At 42.8% G+C, this 15,680-nt stretch overlaps 1 protein-coding gene across 7 annotated transcripts in view; it reads right to left on the bottom strand.

Moving 5' to 3' along the window:
* The window catches only part of ZMIZ1 (zinc finger MIZ-type containing 1), a 352,580-nt gene that overhangs the window by 224,791 nt on the left and 112,109 nt on the right, over positions 1–15,680 (bottom strand). For 6 of the 7 annotated variants that reach the window (XM_063339621.1, XM_063339622.1, XM_063339620.1 and 3 more), the window contains one exon: positions 6,440–6,522. The exons of the other annotated variant lie outside the window; for it this stretch is intronic. The gene's annotated coding sequence lies outside the window, so the exon portion shown is untranslated. The remainder of the gene's footprint in view (positions 1–6,439; positions 6,523–15,680) is intronic. 7 annotated transcript variants of the gene reach the window in all.

The raw sequence follows: 15,680 nt of genomic DNA, 5'->3' as shown, positions 1-15,680 counted from the left end.
AGTTGTTTGAGCTTTTCACCGTATGTGACACGTATAAGCAAGCGAGAGAAGGGGCCCCACACGGTGTTGCAAACATGCTCCTCTGCGTATTCACGTTCTGCAGCCGAGTTAGGTTTATTTCCACTAGTGAGATTTTAGATTACATTGTGTCATTATGGAGGTTTTCTATGATTTGTTAGCTCAAAAAATTTTCTTGGGAAAAGTCTTAGTTTGATCTGTGGTGCAGAGTATACCTTCTCAGTCGAATACAACTACTTGGCCCTGACCACCATTTGAGGCTATACACCTGCTGGCATTTCACCCAGTATTTCATGCACTCTGATAACACAGATCTCGGTCACGCGTATCTTCATGATTCAAGGCAGCTTTTGAATCACCGGTAGGTGCTTCAAAGGAATTTTTTTCCTCCCTTTTCCCTGTCCTTTCATAAACTTCTAAAAACATGAACAAATCAAACTGGATTAATCACACCAGGTTAAGAGATGGACTTAGCCACAGACAAAAGAAAAACTGAGAGCTCAGATTACACTTGGCATTGTTCTTTTGTCTTGAGAAGGAAATAAATTTCTCTTTCTCTTTTCCCACTTGAAGGCCTGAAAAAAGAAAGCTATGCTATCAGAAATATCAAGGTCTAATAAAACGTGTGAAAAAAAGAGTTGTACCTTGAATTTTCTAACTTCAATAAGATTAAATAGAGGAATTTAGTTAAATACTTTTCAATATGAAACATATTAAAAAATCCACAACAGTATTATTATTGCAGGTTAATTTAGCCTTATTTAAAATTTGTCAGTCATTTAAAAATACATATATAATATATAATCGTCAACACTTAACAGACTCAATTCTGAAACAAGATCTCAACTTACACATTTAGTATTTCTAAAATATGTCTACTATATACAATATACATATGCATAAGCTACAAAAGTCAAATTAATCATTCAGTCCCTTTACATGTGCTTTCAGTGACAAGATACGAATTCTTGGCTTCTAACGCAGCTGATCTAAAACACCCTAGAAGAACACATTTCTAATAGTTGGAAGAAAACACCGAGGAGATAAACAAGATTAAGGGGAAAAGGGAGGGTAGAGAAGCAAAATATTTGCCAGTTAGCTACAAATATTTTTGTATTGAACAAAAATAAATATTCAATCAGCCTATTATTTCTTTTGGAAATACTTCTTTACACAGAGGAATGCAAGCTAGCATCCTTTATAAGGCCATAAGAATCTTGCACATATCACCATAAAATAGGCTTAGTAGAGGATACAGCAATCTCCCATGCCGTCACATGATAAACGGAATACTTGAATACTGATTCTATTTGGTCTCCCTTAAACACAATACATACTTTTAAACACAATAAATTTAAAAAAAAATCAGAAGCCATCTGCCAAAGGAAGTACCTCAGACTAAAAGGCCTGTCTGCGCTTAGTATGTGTACTTTGCTTTCTGTTTAGACAAAATAAAACCAGGATAAACTGCAATGTGTCGGCAGAAGGTTCTTCTATTTTTAACCAATACTGTCCTGCCAGTATCAATTCATCCAGATAGAGAATCCTTCATTAAAAATATAATTTATTTTGGTTGCTTTTCACTGTGCTGAAGTGACATCTTTCCCAACCACTGTCAAAGGCAATTAAGAACACGGAGCTTTTAAGAATAAGTTTCAACCATGATTCCTGTTGGCCTGCCTAAACAAAGTTTCCTTATAAAGGCTTGGGAAGCCTTAGATGGCAAGGGGCAAAGCCCAATGGCATGAAAAGTATTATTCAGATATACATATTATCATTGCAAAATTAACTGTAAAATGTCTTTGCACGTTCTTGTAAAGGCACATAAGCTACAAACCAGTGAGATGTACTACGGAAAAAGATAAAACACTAACGTCTCCAGAAAAAGGAAGCTCTTGTACAGTATTTTGCTACCTAGAGAGATGGATTTGTGTCCCTTTTCACCTGAAACTTAAAGGCACTACAGCATTTCACTAAAAAGCAGAGCACTGAAGACAAGTCAAGTAAAAAGTTACCAACATTTTACTCAGTTATATTTTTTCAAGATGTTCTTGGGTATTTCTCCACCTTTCTACGCACTCACTTGGAAAAAAACCCAAACATATACAAGCAGATAATCCTCAACTTAAAACACAATTTGCCTTTGAATCATGGCTTACTTTTACAAAAAATAACTTAAAAATACTAGAGCATTTATATTTAAGCTGACCTTGAAACAGCATGTTTTCCCCATATATAGCAGTGCAATAGCTTCAGGACTACTACTTAGCTCCGAGCTAGTCCCTCTCAGTTGACTGCTCTAGATAGAGACCAGTAGGTACCACCATTATAGACTAGACCAATGCAGAAGACTTTGACCAGTTACTTTAGTATGTGTTTTATGTCACAGGATCCAAGAGTTTTCTACCAATTACCACTGCGGGAAGCAGAAGGGACTCTCCATTTCCCAAGTCCTCACCCCAATACTGGCATGACAATGGGCAGAGCACCCAGAAAACAGTGGGAACATTACTGGTTCAGCTGGCTACCTTCAGACTCAAAGCATGCCTCAACTCTGCTTTACAGATTTGAAATTGCAGAAACGCAAACAGAAGAAGCGAGTCAAACACCAGTGGCCCAGACAGCAACTGCTGTACCCCATCTGTCTACCCCTACACCATGGGAGCACTTCCAAAATTGCCACTAGAGCCACTTCAACCAGCTCTTCCCATCTTCTTTTAGGTGGGAAGATGCCCGTATTTTCTTATATCTATTTCTGTCAACAAAGTTGGTTTTGGGAGGGACAAGTTCCCTTCCTCAAACCTCCAGCCTTTTTTCATGCTATGTCTTTGCCTCATTCTTCCTACACTAAGACCTTCCCAGCTATTCAATTCATGATTTTGCTCCTCTTCCTTCTTTGCCTTCTTTTGTTGACCAATATTCATGTTGCTGTGTCCACACAGGTGTGCAGAGGTACCAGCAGAAGTCAGACAATCTGTCACCTGTGGCAAGCAGACATTACAAAACTTAAGTCTTACTTTATTAAAGCAAATGATGCTACATTAGGAGAATATCATTAAGTAATTAGTCACACTTAAAAATAGGCTTCAAAAAGTTTGGTAGGAGAGAGGAGGAAGGACTGAGGAAGTCCTCTCAATGTGCAGAACCCAAGCTCTTGATCAATTCCAGATCTACCGAGGCTCCTCCTCAATATGCCAATTCAGTGCCTGAATGTGGGAAAAAGAATTTACTGTTTCATACTTTAAAAGAAAGCTCTAAGACAAACTACGCTGCCTTTTTGTAATTTCTGATGTAATTAATAACCTGATTCAGCAACAAGCCCATCTTGATAAGGTCATAAACCTTCCACTGACCGTGCCCCGAGTAGCCTCATGGAAGACAGAGCCACATTGCTGGGGTCACTTTTCACAGTGGCAAAGCTGGAACAAGCAGTTCCTACCTCTAGCCACTTGTTCCCAGCTCCCCTTGCACTGCCCTCTCCCCACCCCTCCTGGTAGCATTAGCACAGCTTTATGGTACATCGTGTAGCAAACCAAATTGGTTAAGCTAAAAATAATCCATTCATCCTCCCCCTCCCTCCTCATTTTTGCTGGGTTATTTTTAAGATGGATCAGCTCTCTGCCCTTGTTCAACAGGCGGCTGAGCTCGGCTGGAAGGGGAAGGGAGGAGGAAGAGGAGAAGATGCACCTCTGCCAGGCCAGGGGTGCAAGAGGGACTGCAGGGTCTCCTTCAGCCCACCCTGCCACAAAGAGACAACATATCCACGACGTTACAGACTGACGCAGAGGTCCTCACCAACCCCAGTGTGAGCTGGTGTTTGCCAAGTCTCAGAAGGAGCACGTGCTATGCCTACAGTTAGGAGGAAGAGGTTTGCATAATCTTAACCCTCATATCCCAGGAGCCAGAACTAATTCTGTGCTTTTCTGATTTGACTTGGGGATTCTACGCCGCCGCGGCAGGACTTAGGAAATGGCTCTTCACTGTAACCTCGTTTGCGTGCTCATCTTTTGTTTGCATTACTCTGGCGTGCAAGATGACAGCTATCAAGTCAGATTACTGAATGCCACTCACAGTGACACATGCCAAAAGTAAACCATTAAGACCGTCTAAATAGCGGAGTTAGGCCTAATATGTAGGTCGCCAGGTTATTACATTAAGAAATAATTCTAGGCAAATTCAGCAATTGAAGTGCCAAATATATTGTATTAACTTTTTTCTTTAAAAAACAGATGAATTCTTAAAATTCATTGGACTGATCAGATAAAAACTCCTTTGAATTCCTAAAAAAACCCACACCTAAAGTGTAATGAATTTAGGCTGCCAAAGAAAAAGAAGAAAAAAAAAAAAAAGGGGGGGGTGGTGGGATATAATAATTTAAAAAAAAAAAAAAAAATCTTCCTAACCCCCCTGTTCCTTCTGTGTGTTTATGAATCCTCCGGAAATACCATGGCAAACATTCCAGCTCTACAGCAGCGTGGCCACGTGACCCGAAGGCACAGCAAGGAACTTCTTTCCCAAGTTTCTTCATGTAGCAGAAAAGTGATTTTTATTTTATTTTTTTAAACCAGGATCCAAGTATAGGGAAATCTCTGGGAAGTTTTCAGGAACGCAGTTTTAAAACAGGGTGCTTTTTGGTGTGTGTTTTTTGTTTTCATGGGTTGTTTTTTTGTTGGTGGTGGTTTTTTTTTTAATTATTTGCTGTATTTCTATGCCTGCACACATTTTTATAATGAAAGACCAAAGTCTCAGACTTATATTCAAGGGGCATAAAATACAATATACTCTTTAAGGCACCACTAAAAACTATTTGCAATGTCCTCTAAATCTCCTATTAGAGTTACAAGCCGTACTATTGTATTTGTTAATATAGCCAAGATCTTTTCCCAGCAAAAATTACAGCACAGTTAAAACCTCTCCTCCTTCTAGTCTTCCAGTATGAAAGGATTTATGCACATGAGCTTTGCTAAACGTTATGAAAAGGTACTCAAAACGTGAACTTCCATTTTTACAAACGATCGTGTGCAAGCACTTGGAAGTAATCGTTTAAGATGCAGGAGTATGGGTGAATCATAATGTAATAGCTGAGTATCAGCTGAAATTTGTGTTTTGTCGTAAAACAAAATAGAAGAAAGCATCACCATACAAAAAGGAAAACCGTCTTGCAGTACAAAAGCACAGCAAATCGCAGGCACACACCACTAACTTGCTTTTGTAGCCATGTCAGAAATACTTCTAATTATCAGAGGTAAAAGAGGGATGGCATTTCTGCTGGAAGCAAGTTTTACACTTTAGTCTTTCCTCTCCCCTCTCTTTCAGCCTATAAATATTAGTCTTAGACTTTTTTTTTTCCCCATACAGCTCTTGAAAAGGTTGAGTTTTTCAAGGCTGAGAGCAGACAGAAATGTTCATCAAGAAATGCCTTCAGGTCAACTGTCTGTAGCTCATCAAAGTGCAGCACTGAAAATACGGATGAGGGGGAGCAGGATTATATGAGCATGGTAGAGCAGATTTAAAAAAAATAAAATAAAATCTACGTTCTGATGATCATTAACTTTTTTCCTTTTGGAAATGGGTTCAGTTATCATCCACGCACCCTCTATGCGATGGGCACAAGGGTACTGAATCCTCCCCCCTCTAATTTCATCTGCATTCAAAACAACTACAAATACACAAAAAGTGTCCTTAATGCCATTTCCCAATATAAGGAAATGCCACAGGGATATGACAAGGAGTGAAAGTGGAGATGGCCCACAGTAGTACTGCAAGGAAAGGCAGCTGGTCCACAAGAAAATTAAGATGTAGACCAAATTCTTCAGAAGCTCTGAACTACAGTGGAAATAAGGCAAAAATTAGATTACCCATTGCTTTATAAAATATTTAAAATATCTAAAAAAACCCAACCCTCAAAACGAAGCAAAAGCAGCAACAGAACAAGCCTGCAAAGATTTTTGCTAAAGGGGGGAGGCAACAGAAACCCTGGAGTGCCCACTCTGTGTTTTTTTTAATTCTGTACCACAGCTGGACATGAGCTATTGAACTCATCATTGAAACTACTGTTCATTTCTACTCAGGGATTTCTGCTTTGTTTATTATAAATGCACATTTATTGGCAGCAAGCAGAACATATTATTGCTCTGTTTTATAGCTCAAATGGCTCACGCAAGGAGTAATTTGTTTGTATTCTGTATCAGGATCAATATTGTACCAGGGATAGCCCAAGGAATGTTTATGCTGAGGGCTTTGCTTGCAGTGTTCTGTTGTTCAATCAATTAACCAAACAGGACTGCTTCTTAAAACAACAAATAAACTTTGACAGTGACCAGATCAGCTGTTAAAGCATAACAACACGATGCAGCAGCTGGAAAAAGACTGAAGGCCCACGAGTGTTTTTGCCGCCTGGTGGTCCATTAAGCTCTCCTACCTGAATATTTCCCACCGGCCTTTCTTCCTCTCGGTAGCTTGGGACTGTTTCCTCAACGCCCTCACATAACAAGATCCATCTTCCTGCAATAAAAATACAGACACATCACGCTTCCGTTCTGCTGCGTAACACGGCAGTGTCTGAAGAAGCTCACGGAACAGACCTGAAATGAATGAAGAGCATTCAGGAGTCCCAGGCCCAAGCCTGGAGGGCCAGCTCTGAGGCTGGGTCGGAGTTCCAGCCCAGCTCTGCCCCACCCCCCCCCACAAGCTTTTAAGACTCACTCCAGCAGTTTGAGTCTTACAGGTTTTCTTGCCTTTAGCAGTGAGATGAGGAAAAGGTAAGAATTCTGTTGAGGTCTGTATCAAAATTTTCTGAGACAAATGGTGGGTTTTTTTTTTTCAGTTAAAGGTCATGCTGAAGTCTCTTTTATTCTCTTTATAAAGGGTACTTGCTGACTGTTGTGAGCTAAGTGCCATTAAAAAATAAACTAACCCCAAACTCTGCTTAAGCGAATACCCCAAAATACCTGAAAAACCACCACCCTGTCTGTAGCAAAACAAAGCAAGTTTATGGATTACATTGGCACAGCACCGTGACTTCTAGGAAACGCTTTTTAATTATAAAGAAAGACTGCAAAGGGAGGCCAGGAATGTTTATGGGCAGTATGTATTTTGTTACATGCCGTTTATCAGGCAGACAAGGTTTCCTTACCGAGACTAACTTCCAAATAACTTTCATGCAAAAGAATTTTCCATCAAACATGGAAAAGCAAGTTTTACAGAAAAAAGAAGTAAGGCACACAATTTGCGGCCAGTCCAGGTCCCTCCCCAAGGACCAGGTGTGGAAGCAGACACTTCCATAACAACTCGTATGACGCAAAAGTCACAGGTGACTTAAAAAATGCAGAAGAAAAACTGTTATTACGAATAACTTGTTAGTTGCATTCACTGTTTCTTCTGTAGTCATATTTATTCTGTTCACTGATAATTCACAAAGAATACAAACATGTCTGAAAACCATGTGTTAGCAACAGTCATCCCACCCCAACACGTACAGTGCCACCAAGGGACACTGCTTCAGACAGGAACTCTGATGGTTTTCTTGTCTCACAACAAAGGCAATTTTAGAGAAGTTACATATTGACAGGCACCCTGGGTGAATGATTGGCTTTTAAGGCCTCATTGAACTGTGAACGCTTTCCTCCAGAACATATTTATTCTCATCCAGAAGTTTTCCCCAGTGCTTTTGTTCTGCTTATACAAGCCAGGAAAAACATGTTAATTGATTCAGATTTAGTATGTGTTAAGATGACTTTCTCAGCTAATGCGGACTGGGTCCTTAATGAAGTTGGAATTAGTTATTTCTCCAACTTCTTAGTTTGTTCCTCCAAAGGATAAACTTTTGTTCTGTCTGCCCCAGGAGCTGGGTACCACTCCAGGTGCAACGGGATGGGACTTTGGCAAAGCGGGCGGTAGCATTTACTTGGCAGCTTAAACTTTACCTCTCACTTCTCTCTCCTGGATGCGTGTTTCCAACCTGCCTTTGTGCAGCTGCGTGGTTAGCCGTGTCGGGGGGACTGATTTCCTTCAGCATGCTGTCTCGTAAACAGCTGTGCCAACACAACACTGGGAGCGGGCAGAGGGCAGGAGTGATCAGCCGTGAAGGCAGAGCGGAGGGACAGAGGTTGCCTAAACCAGCTGAAACTGCACTGCTGCAACACGCGAAGCCAACGCTGCGCTCCCCTCCTCTGTGCTTTAGTTCTGCCCATCTGTAAAACTGGCACCACAATTCCTACTTTGTTTTATAAAGCACCTCTGAAAAGGGCTCTCTCATTAACATTTCTGTGAATTCACATTACAGACCACCCACCCCTTTCACAAACCAGGTCTAAAGCTTATTCTAAGGACACTGGCACTGTCCCCACCAGCATCTGCTCCCTGGTTTCATCATGCAACTTGCTCGGGGGCTGCACCATCTCCCCACCGCCGCCACAGACAGTTCCCGTGCCCCAGCCAGCCCCGGCTCTGCAGCACACTTTGCAAGGTTCTACTGTGAACTAGAATCAGTTTCTTTTAAAAATAAAAATAATTAAATTAGCTTTTTATTAAAGTCATATCTGTTCTCTCATCCTATTGCTAGGAAGATCCCCAAAACAGTCTCATTGGCACAGTTTGGGGGTAGCTGGCTACGCTTGGAAATGCGAATAGACAGGTGGGGAAGAGGAGACAATTGGCAACACCTTAAACCTGGCATCAGCCACCCCTTCCAGGTACAAAACCATGGCCTTGCTGTGGCACAACTCGCCACCGCACAATCTCCACCCTTTCCGTATTCATGCCCGGTCCATGTCCTGTGAGGCAGCTGCAGGGGCGGACACTGGAAAGCACCGAGTCCTCCCGGCAAATACCCACCAGTGCTGGATCAGGCAGCTGCCGGGTGTGAACTGGGGAAAAGACGAGGAGAACCAGTGGCACTCCAGCTGGTGAACATCTCCTGCTCTCCCAGATCCAGCAGAGGGAGCACAAAAACGCAAGTTTTTTTTGGCCAAATGTTTTTTTGGCTACGATGCTTGAAATCCCAGGCACTTTGTATTAGATTATTTCTATAGTAATGCATATGTGGTGCATTACAAGTGCATAATAGACAAAACTCTTGCTCTGAGTAGATTACTCCGTAAAAATCAATACGGTGAAGGAGACGACCAACACAAGCAAGGAAGGCTGCAGAAGCTGAGAAGAGGAGAGGCAACACAGCAGGGCTGCCGAGTCTGGTGATTTTATTGTGTCTCCTGCAATATTGGGAATTTTTCCTAAAGCCAGCTCTCTGACGTCTCACCATCACAGAAAAATTTCAGCTTTCAGATTTTTGTTTGTTTGTTTTAAAGGATATATCTCTAGGCTTCCAAAGTTCAAAAGCAAAGCTGTAAAGGTGATTAAGGTGAACCTCAAAGACTCAAAAACTGGGAAAGAAGCACAAGAATTCCCCAAAATTTGTTGTCTGTACATCATGGACAAACCAATCTCAACTCTCTTTACTGACAATTAATGCATTTTTAATTACTGTTTCAGGAGCCGAGGGATAAAAAGGCGGCAAAGCAGTTCAGCAAACACTGAGGGAAACTCTCTTCCTCCCCCTTCCCAAGGCTCAACTTCAGTCCAACACCTTTTCTTGCCCCTCCCCTTTCCTAGCCTAACTTCCGTGTTTCCTTACTCTTGGTCCATCCCCTGGTGAGGTGACAGGTAGCGCGGGAGGCTGTGGGCTGTGTGCGCAGTGGTTTCCGTGTGCTCCTCCTCGCTTCTCATTTGCCCTTCCACTGCTCCCTGCTGCTTCACTTGGTTTCTCCTGTCCCAGCCTGGACTCCTCCTCCACTGGTCCCAGTCCCCCAAGGATGCCCTCACTCCAGTCTGGGGCAGCCACGGTCCCCTGGGGACATTCCTGAAGGGCAGCCCTGGGCATGCCTCCCACCCCTGCAGCCCCTGACACCAAACCCAGCAATCTAGGGCCAATACACCAGACGATTTCAATATTTTTCTTTTAACATGGTGCTCTGGTTCTTGGCGATTTTGCCAAGATGAATCAATGAAAAGGGCCAATATACATTAGGGAAATGCCCAGAGCAAACTGTACATCACAGCAAGTCTTAAAATTAAAGCATATAAGAAACACTAAAGAGAGGAAGTGAAAGAAATCCAACAGGGAAGCAACACAGAGTTCATCTTTAGGCCTCCAAAGTCTCAGCCGTATCATTTCAATGGACTTGGGTCAAGCACAAACAACTTTCCCTGCTTTCTCATCATGCCCTGCTCCCACCTGGTGGCCACCAGCTTTTAGAGACAAGACTATTCTACATCTTCCTGGACTATTACAATTCTTCCTGGAGCCCCATGTCTCTCCCTCAGCCTTATTCTCCGAGGAAAGCAAGAGGGACCCCAGGGTATCTCGCTGTCTACACGCCAGAACTCAGCACGCGCAGGACTTGAGTAACCAACCAAGAGCAAAACCTTCAGTTTCCGTACACGAAATACCACTTGGCCTCTACATACCCAAACAAAAATGAAGAGATAGCAAATACAAAACACACAGAGACATTCTTGGAAAACAGAAATACTGCAAAGATAGAGATTTAAGTATGTGGTACAATCTTGTTATGGAAATACATAAGGCAGGTATTTTTCTATTTTCACAAGTTATTTCCAAGTCCTAGCATTATTCTCCTTGAACTGCAGAATATGTTCAAACTCAAAATTCCTGAAAAACCACAGTGTGTCGGCAATCCCGACTTCCTATTTATCCAGGGCTGTAACCGGGTCATAAGTGAAGAACACAAAGTGCTGCACTTCCTAAATAAGCTTACTGGTCAACAAGAGTACTCCTGCTATACAGGAGAACTTACAAACTTCGACAGAGTGTTTAAATATTACATGCAGTCTTTGTTAGGTATCATAGCCCTCTATCAACCCAGGAGGTTTTAGAAACTTGAGCTTTTTTGAAATTCTAAAGCAACTCAAAATCAACACTGAGCGTATGTCTGATGTATGTCTGTCTCCCAACTTTCCAACAAAAGAAAAAAAAAAAAATAAAAAATCTCCTTACTGGAAGAACCACTTTTCCAACCCAGCTCTCTTTTCCACGCTGCATGTGAACTTAAGACGGGCCCTGTGCACCTAAAGCCCCCAGGCCAACGTCGCTGTTGTCCATGTCTCTGCTGTCCTGCCACAAACCCTGGAAACCCTCAAGTTCCTGGGACAGCACTGGCCCCTGCCTCCCCTCCCAGCTCCACATCTCAGATTTCAGGGGGCTCCCAGCCCCACACCCCAGGTTTTGGGGGCTGCACATGAGTAAGTCGGCTGGATCAGGAGATCCAGCACCAGGAGGGAGGAAGGGGTTCCATCAGGAACAGAGGACTGGGAGGACAGGCACTTTGTGAAGACGCACACTGAACCCCCATAACCTGATGCAGGTGGCTTTGTCCTGAGCTGCAATATGAAAGATTTGCTGTGCCTCCTCCACAGAAGGCAGTCGGCCCCGGCACAGCTCTGTGCCCTCCCAGCCAGGCTGCTCCTGCTCCAGCCTAACAGCACTGCAGCAATAGCTAAAAATCAGCCCAGGGGGAGATGAATCCAAAAGAATTAAGGTTTGCAATCCGTTATCATTTCAGAAGTGATCATCGATTGTAGGGGGTTTTTTGTGTGTGTATGGTTGGACTCGATGATCTCAAAGGTCCTTGCCAACCATGAAGATTCTATGATCGTAGTAACAGCTCCTACCTAGTCCGCAGCAGACAGTAGCACATTAGACTGCATCTGTTTATAGCAGGGGACTGAGTTGCCAACTCACAGACGTAGGATAACAAGCACTATTAATCTTGGCTTAAACTGAACTATTGTTCTGGAGATTGGACATCTCTTGTAAAATCCCATTATTAGAGACCATTTGCCATCTATTTCCGTAGCAACTTTTTTAGTTTGTTTTGTTCTATTTTAGAAAAATTTTCCCCTTCCCTTTTCCTTATATCCTATTGTACTTACAGAGCCTTAAACAATAATCCACTCAAGCACAGCCATGCAAGTGGTTTGAAGGAACAAAGGCCGCTTCTGGCATAGCCCGTGCATCTGACGCTCGCTACGTACAGCTGCCTGCATATCCTCTGCGCATTTGCAGAGCACCAGAAGCTTCTGATTTCCCTCTGCTCCTCCTGTCTGTCGGACACAAAACAAACTCTAGGCAGGAGGAGTCTACTAAAATTATACTCGATGCATCGATTAAGGGTGCAGGTGAGTCACAAGCAAGTTCTGCAGGCAGTCTTGCTAAAGGAATAGGTAGGAGAAGGCTGTCCTGAAAGAAAGCAGTATGCGTCAACAAGACTAATTGGGGGGAAAAAAAAAAAAGTAAAAAAATACCTAACTCCAGGGAGACAGTGCAGTGGAAGCAAGAGTGTCTCAGGGGATTATTGCCACATCTAGCAGTTAGCACCCACCCAAGCAGTGTGCCATCAACTTAATTCTCAAACGAGACTAGCAGAACAGCGAGACAGGATTAGACATGCTTGTTTTTAACCATTCATTTCTCTCTCTGGTGGAATACTATCAGTGCAGCACTGGTATCAAAATTACTACCCTTCAAAATGCATAGAGCTCATTTTTAATTTTACGTGTAGCTGTTATGTCATATGGGGTTATTTATTTTGTAATTTAAAGTGGTAAAACATATTTAATCTGTTTTGAGAAAAGAACAAATTGATTTAGCGAGCAGTTCAAGGCTCTCCCTGGAGACACTCAACCACACTCAGCAATCTGGATATAAGTTGAGACTTCACTAAAGTCATTTTAATTGTAGGTCGTAAGAAATGTCAAGATATAAACCACCAAGGAATACTAAAAATTAAGCCATCATCTCTGAGACTAACAAATGTCTTATATTTGGCAGTAGAATATTTTTTTTAATCTTTACGGCATGACTACTTAAGCTCAGTAGCAAATGGCTTAGAGACGCATTCTTTTGTGGGGGGGGAGGCAAACCTACATTAAAGGAAAAATGCTGGGGTGAAAGAAACTTAACACACTACACTTGTGATGGTGGTGGTGTGTCTTTTCTGCTTTGTTTCATTACACTGAACTTCTGTCCTGTAGTTTGGAGCTGGATCCCTCATTTACTAAAATCCTTTTGTAGAACTTAGCTGCAATCTCAAAAATTGTCCTTTGTCCATGTGCTTCAAATAACAATAACAAGAGAGGGCTCTGAACTTAACAGCAGAAAGAAAAAAACCCTCCAGTTAAACTTATTAGAACAGAGAAAGTTAAAAATGAGGTGCATTCACTTTCAAACCCAAAGAACAGTATCTAAGAGCTCTTACTAACGTATCTGAAGAAAACATATAAAACCCAACTCCTTCTCCCACATTCTCCTATCTGAAATAGAGTTTAAAGGTCAGCAATGTGAAATCAGGGGCTTATGTTTTTTTATCACCATTTAAACTTGATCAAAACACAAATTTCCATTCCTGCCATCATCTTCCATTCATGGGAGTGGAGACAAGAAGGGTATTTCCCCCTTTTTAGTTAAAGCAGAATGCAACTCACCAGTAAACAGGTTATTTGAACAGAAAGCAGTTCAAGTGATGACACACATTAAGGGAAAGTTCACATGTGTGGAAGAAAAAAAAAAAGTAATTTTAACATCCTATATTGTTGTGAGTCAACTCATTAATTAAAAATTACTAACGCTAATTTCACTGATTTTAGCCACTGTCCCTGGTAGGTGTGCCAAAACCTATGGATGAACACATACCTCTCTAAATATATGGCTGGGCGTTTAATGCAAGTTCAAATCTATCCACTGCCAAGTCCTTTTTCTTGACTGCCTTCCCATCAGCTCACTGGGTACTACCACACTCTAACCACCTTCTCCTGTAAGACTGAACGCCGTGCAGGTGTGCATCCACGCAGACCTTCGTCCGCACGTGGTGTGGTGTGGGGTTGTCTCCTGCTTTGCTCCTGTGAGCTGTGCTGACGCACCAGGGAAGCAAGCCACAGGAAAGCTGCAACACTGCGACCCCAGGAAGATGCAGGCAAACGCAATTTCAGAGATCCAAGCCTTTTATGCCAATTAACATCATAGAAATAAAAGCACCAAAAGGGATAACTGCACAGATGCCTCAGAGGAAGAGTGATATCTTGGGATTTAATAGCCAGAAGCAGTCTTCCACCCCCATCTTCCCTTCCAGTCATTTGGCCACAGCAGATGAGCGCTCCTTGCTGTCTATCACACAAGCCATCAGGCAAGTATCCCAAACTGGCAGCCCTGGACCCTGGTTTTCTGGTCCCCCAGAGGGCTGGAGGGCAGGGAGGCAGCCAACCCCACCAGGCTGCCCACTCCAGGTTGTCAGCAACTGGGAGAGGCAGCCCAGAGCAGGCAACGCTGCACAATTTGTGTTCTGTGCGGACATCTGAGCCCCAAAGACAGTATTTCAAAACTAGCTGAAGTTTGCCTCGGGATCTTCTAAGCTTTACTACAGGCTGTTCTTAAAGTCTTCCACTGATAGCATTTGTAAAACTCAGCTTAATTTTCTGTGACACCGAAAGAGGGAGGGAGAGACCCTAAACAAAACCCCAGCCCTGCCTCACCGACTTCGCTCCTTACATCCACGTAAACATCCACTTGCTCCTCTCCTGTCCTCGAAAGCCCTTTCTCTCCAAGGCGCCAAAAGCTTTTAACCCATATAAAAGCCACCAGCACCCAGCCCCGGCTCTGAACAGGCACTGCTGGGGCAAAGCTACTGCTCTGTGAGCCCTGGAAAATCTTGCTCGGACACTTTGAGATGTGGCTGCCACTGTGTCTGCCATGTCCCTCCAATGGAGGGGTGGCTCCCCACAGTGGAGCTGGCTGGGGGGCTCGTATCAGCACCTCCGCTTTACACGTGCACAGGGTGGTTTGGCCAAAGAAAGTGCATTTTCCTTAAGGAAGTGGACGGAGAGCTTCAACAACCAAGGCAGAGGCAAACATTGCCTTCTGGCAGCTCCTCTCCGGGGGTGGGATGGACATCTGAGGAGGGGTGAATTAGAGGGAGAACAGCTGTTTGCTCAGTGAATGAGTCACAGGACTCCGCTATTAATTCTTCCTCCCAAGAGAATATGCCCCCATGCCAGCCCACCCACCGTCCTGTAAAACAAACAAACATATAATGGAGGTCAGGGAGGGGGGAGCTCAGTAAGAGGAAAGGGAAAAAAGGGAAAAAAAATACCCAAGCATTTAATATTTACATAAGAATGAAATGTTTCATTAATTACACACAGAATCAATTTGCAGCTATTTTCCTTAAATTTCTCAGTCAAACCCACAGATTTGAAGCACTTTGAACTGTGCTGCGCCAGTAATTGTGGATGAGTATTTTAGATCAGTCTTGAATCACTGTACTGCACACACCAAATGAACTAATAAGCTGCTCATGTACGGACTACTAATGTATTTTCTTTCTTTCCTAGACAGATGGAGTGCAGTCTAAAATCAGTTGAATTGGCTACTGGGAATCTTCAAAAAGGCTTAGAAAAATCTTTAGTTCTGCTGTTTTATTAAAAATACCACTCGATAGCCTGCATGCACTAAAAAGGAGACAAGACGATGCAGAAAAACCCAAACAAGTTTAACAAATGTATGACGGAAGAGTTGGACATTTCACATGACTGTAGCAGCCTCCAGAGAGTGGCAATGAACAGTGCGTTGGGAAATGTTATTACAGGAC

This window comes from Chroicocephalus ridibundus, chromosome 6 (genome assembly GCF_963924245.1).
Source record: "Chroicocephalus ridibundus chromosome 6, bChrRid1.1, whole genome shotgun sequence".
Lineage (NCBI taxonomy): Eukaryota > Metazoa > Chordata > Aves > Charadriiformes > Laridae > Chroicocephalus > Chroicocephalus ridibundus.
Note: the sequence above shows the minus strand (reverse complement) of the source record. Positions and strands in the feature narration are given on the sequence as shown.